A 7,135-nucleotide genomic window follows, 5' to 3' on the forward strand; every position below is an offset into this window, starting at 1 on the left:
GTGGAGGAGAGAAACGGGATGATAGCTAATAGGATGGAGGGATCAAGTCAGAGGTTTTTGAGGATGGGGAAGACAAGGGCATGTTTGTAGGGAATGGGGAAGCAGCCAGTAGATAAGGAGAGACCGAAGATAGGTGTGAAAGTGTAGATAAGAGGGAAAGCCATTTGCTGGAGAAGTCAGTTTGGAATGGGTTTAAGGGTGCATGTGAAGGCGCTTGCTTTGGCAAGAAGGACCACTTCTTCACGTGAGACAGTGGCACAGGACATCTGTGAGATGTGTGTTGAGGAGGAAAGGAGAAGATGGAGCTATTGGCAAATAGCTTTTTTAAAGTGAGTTTTCAGGCAAGGTTCTTAGCCAAGAAGGTGAGGGAAGGAACCTGTAGGAGGTTAATGGAGGGACAAAAGTTTTTAGAAAAGTTGTTATGGTATTTGAGACAGTGAGTCAGTGAGGAAGGTGTAAAAAAATTGCCTTGCTTCAATGAGAGCCAGTTGAGATTATGAAACATAAATTTACAGTGGATTCAATTAGCATGGTTTCATGATTTTCTCCAGCTTTGTTGGAAGCACATGAATAAGAATGAAGACATAAAGTAATAGAAGTAATCCTTGGTTGAGCCTTGCCAGGGTAAGAGCAGTGATGGGATAAGGAGACAAAGGATTTAAAAGAAGAGGACAGAATAGAGTTGAATTATCCTGCTAGGAAGCCACAGTACATGAGGGTTATTACCTGGAAAAGAACTGAAAGGTCGAGGGCCTGGAAGTCAATGTAAGAAAAATAGTGTTAGGAATAAAAGACTGAGAGAGAGAGGTGGAATGTCAATAGAAGGAATTCCAGAATTCATGAATATGGAAATAGAATACGTGTGGGAGGTGGCAAGATCAAGGGTATGATCATTTCTGAGTGTATTTGACTAGTGGGTCATGGGAAATGAGCAAGTCGAAGAACTGAGAGACAAGAATGGTTGAGGAAATATCAAAATCTATGTTGAAGTGCCCTTAATATGAGGGCAGGAATTGGAGAGGAGAGAAAGACCCTGAATTCATTGAGGGAGGAAGGAGAATATCCTGGAGGCCCTTAGACAACAGTTACCAGAATTTTGATTGTGTGATAAATATCACACAATTTTTTCCATCTAAGTGCACTTTATTGTAGAGAAGTCATATTATTTACATCCTTCAACACATCATAAAATTAATCTGTCAAATATTTACTGCTGGATGCTGAACTTCAGAGGAGGAGAAGTTATTATTGACTGTTGGTGGCACAGGATGGCATGCTGGGAAGTGGGAAAGGGGAGCATGGAGAATATTCACTTTCCCACTTGACCAGCCAGTTAAGAGAATGAGGGAAAATGTAACCAGTGTTAGAAAGGGATGCCCTGTTATTAGCAGGGAGCCAGGTCTCAATGAGAGCCAGAAGATTAAAGAAATGGTAAAGGAAAAGATTTTAAGATGCAAGTGAGTTACCTATAAAGCAAGCATTATAGAAAACTCAATGGAAGAAATGGATAACTTTAAAATGGGACGTGGTAGAAGGAATGAGAATAATGAAGTGGATTATGGGGGAAGGAGAACAGGTTTGAATAATGACAGTCAGCCATTCGGAATCCCTGGGAGGAGATGGATGTGACTGGGTGAGAGTTTATTAATCATTGAGTAATGAGGTCAGGTAGGTCATTAATATCACTAGGGGTTTGGCTTTAGGGTAAATAGTTCTACCAGGCACTTAGGTAGCTCAGGTGAGGGGATCAAAGGAGGGAAATGATGGAAAGGTATTTTTTTCTCATTTCTGCTGGCAGGCAGGCAGGTCAGGAGACAGGCAGTGGGAGCAGGAAGAAATGGCTTCTCTTTGTCTTCTGTAGGCAGGAATGTCTCCACTCCATCAAGTTGGAAGAGGCCAGCTCAGAAGATGGGCATGAGATGGAATGGATCATAGGAGACAAATCTAGAGTTAGAAGAGATCCAACTCCTTCATTTTAGAGATGAGGAAACTGAGGCCCAGGATCATATGACCACAGACTTAGAAATGGAAGGGAACTTGGAAGTCATTTAGTCCAACCCTCTCACTTAACAGATGAAGAACATAAGGCTCAAAGAAGTTAGGTGACTTCTCCAGAATCACACAACTAGTAAGTATTGGAGGCAGGATCTGGACCCAGGTCTTTCTGACTCCAAGTCTAACACACTATGAACTACATTTTTACTTGCCTAAGGTCACACAGGCAGTAAATGGCAGCATTTAAATTTGAATTCATGTTCCATGATTCCAACTTTACCTCTGACCCATGATCCTCATCTCTGCAATGTCTGCACTGCTATATGGAAGAAGGGCAAGGCTCCCTACAAAGGAAGGAATGGCAAAAACCATTGAAACAGCCTTTCTAATTTTATGGATGAGGAAATTCAGGTTTATAGAGGTTCACTGACCCATAGAATCATAGATTAAGTGGACTCAAGAGTCAATGCAGTTTAATTCTCTTATTTTTAAAAAAATCCTTTCTTTCTGTCAGTATCACACAGCTAGGAAGTATTTGAGGTCAGATTTGAACCCAGGTCCTCTGGATTCCAGGACTGGGGTTCTATCCACTGAGCAACCTAGCTGCCCCTCCTTTACAGATAAGGAAATTGAGGCTTATAAAGGTTCATAGGATCACAGAATCACAAATTTGAGCTTGGGGAGACCTAAGATACCATCTCATTTAACTCTCTCATTTTACAGATAAGGAAACTGAGGACTAGAGAGGCAAAGTGAGTTGCCACTTAAGTTTCTATTATATGGCAAGTATTATGCTAGGAAATGGGAATACAAATAAGATTATACCTGCCCTCAAGGAGCTTTTATTCTACAAGGGAAGAAAACATGCACTCATATAAATACACATAAAGTATGTTTAAATAAAATCCTGGATTTTAAGCAGGAATTCACCTATTCTTGTGTCTTGGACTTCTCTGACAGTGTCTGGTGAAGCCTATGGGTCTCTCCTTAGAAAAATTTATTCAAATGCCCAAAATAGAATGCAGAGGATTACAAAGGATACCAATTATATTACATATACACACCTTTGTGAGAATGTACACGTTTGCACACACACACATAGATGTCTTGCATGTTTTCATATTATTAATTCTTCTGAAGGTGGACATTCACAAGTTATCCTTCAGGCAATATTTCTGTTGCTGTATATAATGTTCTCTTGGATCTTTCTTCAAAATTTCATGCAAGTCTTTCCATGCTTTTTTTTTTTTTATTAACCTGGTCACCATTTCTCATGGCACAGTAGTATTCCATCACAGTCATATGCTACAACTTTGGCCATTCCCATTGATGGGCGTCCCCTCCATTTCCAGTTCTTTCCCACCAAAAACAAAGAGACTGGTGCTATTATTACCCCCACTTCTCATTTGTGGAAACTGAGGCAAACCAGGTTAATCAAATTGTCCAGGGTCACATAGCTAGTCAGCTTGCAAGACCATAACTGAATCCAAGTCTTCCCGACTTCTCCTTCCACTATGCTACTGGGAAATAAAGTTTCTGTAACCCCGTCCCTTTTCTCTCTTCTCCCACTACCCAAGTCGGGAAAAACTTCTCTTTACCCAGCTTTTCTTTTGTCTTTTTATTTCCTCTACTTGGAGTGATTATTAATAAGTCTTATAAAATATAATACTTGGAGTTTATTGGATATTGATTTTAATCTTACACTCCCTAACTTCCTCAGGTCCAGATTGGGGAGGGTGGATGGTAGGAAGTGATATTATTAATTATAATATCATTATCAACATCCTAAGTGACTTGAGGGAACAATAATATCTCAAAAGTAATAATAATAATATCTTAAGTTCATTGACAGAGATAATACAGCTAGTAATATTGAAGCAGGTGATATGGAATGGGCTACCTCAAGAGCCATCATTGGATGTCTTCAAGCAAGGGCTACATGTCCATTTGTCCATGGTGCTGCAGGGAGAACTTTTTGGGGGAGGTGGATTGGATGGCCTCTTCCAACTCTGAGATTCTGTGATTCCAGCATTGGTATCGTGGTCTCCATTATGCCAGGATACAAACTGAGATTTCCTGACGCTAAGACCAGTATTGTTTCCACTCACTATAGCAAGCTTCCTCTCTGAAGTATATTTGCTAACTGAGTAACTCATACCAACAAGAAGAATTTGATCAATTGACTATCATATAACACAAATGGACAAGATATATATTTCATATATATGTTACACACACATATATCCTCTCTACACACATATGTTTTTTGGCAGAGAGGCTCATCTAGACCTTTGATTTCATTCATTGGCATGAGGAATTCCCAGTGTGAAAACTCCTTCCCTTGCTACGGATCTTCAAGTCTTTGACTTGTAATCTTGGTGCACTGAGAAAGGCTAACTGGCCGGAGGGCACAGACCAGAATATGTCAGAGGCAGGACTTGACCTCAGGTCCTCCTCACTCTGAGGTCTATCCGTATTACTATAATTAATTGTATTATTCATATGATTATTATTAGCATAATGCTTGGGTGACAAGGTTTGCTTCATTTAGTTGAAGCAGAGAAGAAGGCACTGTGGATATTTCCATTTTCATTTTATGAAATAGATGACTGCCATTTTCAAGAAGTGTTCAAGCTTAGGGTTTCTGGTTCAGGCTCATGGTAGAGACTTGTTGAATTTGTTTTTCCAGCAGTGAATTTATTCTCTAAGGAAAAATGGCAACCTACGTTGGGCACTGTGGAGTGCTGCAAATTATCGGTGATCACTCACATACAGTAAGACCAAGTGAAGAAATCTTTGATTTCCCATGGAAATTCATTAGGGATTGACCATGATCTGTTTTGCCTAAATCTTTCATGAATCTATTTACCTTTTCAGTGGACATTTCCTCTTGTGATCACAAGTTCCAGAAGGTTAGTTTGTAAGATAGAGTAGGAATTCCTTTAGTTTTATTTATCCTGGATTTGCGGACTGAATCCCGGTTTCTCTCTTGATCCCTTCGTCATGAGTCCATTCATAGACATGGACTCTTTCTTTTCTTTCTTTCTTTCTTTCTTTCTTTCTTTCTTTCTTTCTTTCTTTCTTTCTTTCTTTCTTTCTTTCTTTCTTTCTTTCTTTCTTTCTTTCTTTTTTAACCTTTACCTTATTTTGTAGACTCAATATTAAGTATCAGTTCCAAGGCAGAAGAGTGGTAAGGGCTAGGCAATGGGGGTTAAGTGACTTGTCCAGGGTCACATAGCTAAGAAGTGTCTGAGGTCAGATTAGAACTCAGAAATTCCTTTCTCTAGGCCTGATTCTCTAACCACTGAGCCACATTGCTGCCTCTATCATGGACTCTTTCAATCTTTCCAAACTGAAAAGTCCTTAGAACTCAGAACCATGGAAAGCAAAATGGGCTGATGGCCATTTGTTGGGAGTGGAGATGGAGGTGACCATAATAGCTGGTTAGCCTGAATGGCACATGGATCCACCTTGAGATACTAAAACGACTTGGGGAAGGAAGACCTAGATGGATTCTTGATGAAGCATTTTAGGGCAGACATGGATGACAGTAAGTCAGCAAGCATTTATTAAGTGTCAGAGCTGGGAGAGACCTCAGAACAGAGAATATCAGAGCTGGGAGAGACCTTAGAACACAGAATGTCAGAGCTGGGAGAGACCTTAGAACAGAGAATGTCAGAGCTGGGAGAGACCTTAGAACACAGAATATCAGAGCTGGGAGGGACCTTAGAACACAGAATGTCAGAGCTGGGAAAGACCTTAGAATACAGAATGTCAGAGTTGGGAAGGCCTTTAGGACAATGTTAGAATGTTAAAACTTGAACACTTCGTGTTTATATATTTTATTTTTTCCTTTTTTAAATATATATATTTTAATATAACAAGTTAAGGTTTACAAATTGCTGTTCTCTCAAGAGTACTATAAAATAGAGTGGTATTGAAATGCCCATTTTACAGGTAAGAAATTAGACCATTAGAGAGGATTGTTTGGAAGATATCCCCAGTCCAGGGATTTTTAGCCTTTTTTTGCTTCCTGGACTCCTTGGGCAGTTTGCTGAAGACCATGAACTCCTTCTCAGAATCACATTTTTGAATACATAAAAAATATACAGTGTTACAAAGTAAATAAGTTACAGTAAAATACAGTCATCTCTCTCTATATATTTTTAAAGTCACAGATTCCAGGTAAAAAAATCCCTTTTCTCAGCTAAACTGTTCTAAGATAATCATCTTTCCAACATCTGAAAAAGGCAATCATTTGGCCTCTACCCAGGGACATGGAATTCACTATCAGGACTTGACTTTTAAGAATCTATTTAAGTAGAATATAATGAAGGTTTCCAAGTATAAGCTGAATTCTTCAAATGTGCAAATGATGATGATAGCCATCTGTGGCACCTCGATGTGCCTTATGATTTTAAAAATCATCTCTAGGGTTGGGGCACATCTCCCCAAGCATCCTCCTTCATCTTTTGTCTGTGGGGAGGGATTTTGGAGGCCATCTGGGCCAGATTTTACAGGTGAGGAAACTGAGGCAGAGAGGAGGGTAGTGACTAGCCCAAAGACACAGAAGAAGGAATTAGCACAACTGGGAGTCACGCCTAGACATTTAGACTTAAAAAATAAGATTCTTTTCCTGCCACACCATATCCATAGAACCAACTTGTGTGGTGTACTTAGAGTTAGGAAGACATGGATTCAAATCCTCCCTCAAACACTAGCTGTGTAACCACATCACTGCATTTCTCTCTGATCCCCACCCCTCACCAATAAAAAGGAAAGAATAATCCTTGTAGTACTTATCTCAGAAAGTTGCTGATGGTAATAATAATAAAAATAATAACAGCTAGTATTTATAAAGCATTTAAAGCAAGTGAAAAGAACCAGGAGATCAGCATACACTAACAGCAATGTCACAACAATGATCAACTATGAAAGGCTTGACTACTCTGATTAATACAGTGATCCAAGACAATCCCAAAGGATTCAGGATGAAAAATGCCATCCACCTCTAGAGAGAACTGATGACCTCAGAGTGCAAATTGAAGTACAATTATTTCCTTCCTTCCTTTCTTCCTTCCTTCCTTCCTTCCTTCCTTCCTTCCTTCCTTCCTTCCTTCCTTCCTTCCTTCCTTCCTTC

This window comes from Gracilinanus agilis, chromosome 3 (genome assembly GCF_016433145.1).
Source record: "Gracilinanus agilis isolate LMUSP501 chromosome 3, AgileGrace, whole genome shotgun sequence".
Taxonomy (NCBI): Eukaryota; Metazoa; Chordata; class Mammalia; order Didelphimorphia; family Didelphidae; genus Gracilinanus; species Gracilinanus agilis.